The 1,081-nt window shown below is 44.1% G+C and overlaps 1 protein-coding gene across 1 annotated transcript in view; it reads left to right on the top strand.

The window, feature by feature from the left end:
* The window catches only part of arid3c (AT rich interactive domain 3C (BRIGHT-like)), a 76,710-nt gene that overhangs the window by 44,260 nt on the left and 31,369 nt on the right, over positions 1-1,081 (top strand). The window lies entirely within an intron of this gene.

The following is a 1,081-nucleotide window of genomic DNA, read 5'->3' as shown; positions in this document are numbered from 1 at the left end:
TTTGGGGTCCCCTGCTGGAGCTGCTGCCCCCGCGACCCGATACCGGATAAGCGGTCGAAGATGGATGGATGGAGTTCCGAAATGTCTCAACCTCGGCAAAGAGTAGACATGCCTATGCGTTATTCGGGTTTTTCTGGAACTTTTGGCATTTTCATTCTGGATTTTGTTCGCACATAAACGATGGTGCATAGTTGTCATTCCACCCAAACACAGCAGGACGTCCACATTTTTAATCAGCAGCCCTGAGATGCACAAGATTGAGCCACTGACCCAAGCATTAATATGGCAGTTAGCCTCTAACTAGGGACTTAGATTTCTACTAATTTGCGGTAGATTCGAGGCAGGGAGACATCAAACTCAGTACCGGGACATTGAGCTGTAAAATGGGACAGGAAGGGAGGTGGTGGTGAGGTATGTTAATCTATGTAGCACGCCTTTTTGGAGGCTTGGGCCATAAAGATGTAGTTTTGATGACAATGCAGGACATGGTGGTTTTCATGTGGGGATAATTAGAAGAGCAGCCTTGAGAGCTCAAGTACAAACACACAATAAGTGTGGGACAGCGTCCATGCGGACACATAGGAGAGGAAAAGGCCCGGGACTGGGAGAGGGGCTGGTGGAACTGCTCCCGGTCTGCATTGGAGCATACTTGCAACATCAAGTAATTATTAGTAATTTCCAATGATAGTTCTGTGTTTTTATCTTTTTGTTGTGTTTATTCACACGTAATTACCGTACAATTAAAACACAATTTTATAAGGTACAATGATCATATGTAGGCCGCGTGAAATGGGGAGCCCCAAATAAGCTAAAAAAAAGCTTTTCAGAGGGGGCCCGATGATATTAATCATACATCTGAGAATATACAGACACTAAAAACCAAATTCACAATAGACTCAACACAGACAATACCACAACAGATATTTTTATTAATCCGTATGAAAACATTTGAATATAGTTGTGTCTGTGAATTCTCTGGATGTGGTTGTGGTGAGGTCATCAGTTGGAGCCAGTGTGCTGTGTGTGTGTGTGTGTGTGTGTGTGTGTGTGTGTGTGTGTGTGTGTGTGTGTGTGTGTGTGT

Source organism: Etheostoma cragini, chromosome 5 (genome assembly GCF_013103735.1).
Source record: "Etheostoma cragini isolate CJK2018 chromosome 5, CSU_Ecrag_1.0, whole genome shotgun sequence".
In the NCBI taxonomy this organism is placed as follows: domain Eukaryota; kingdom Metazoa; phylum Chordata; class Actinopteri; order Perciformes; family Percidae; genus Etheostoma; species Etheostoma cragini.
The sequence above is the reverse complement of the archived record's forward strand: the minus strand, read 5'-3'. Positions and strand labels throughout refer to the sequence as shown.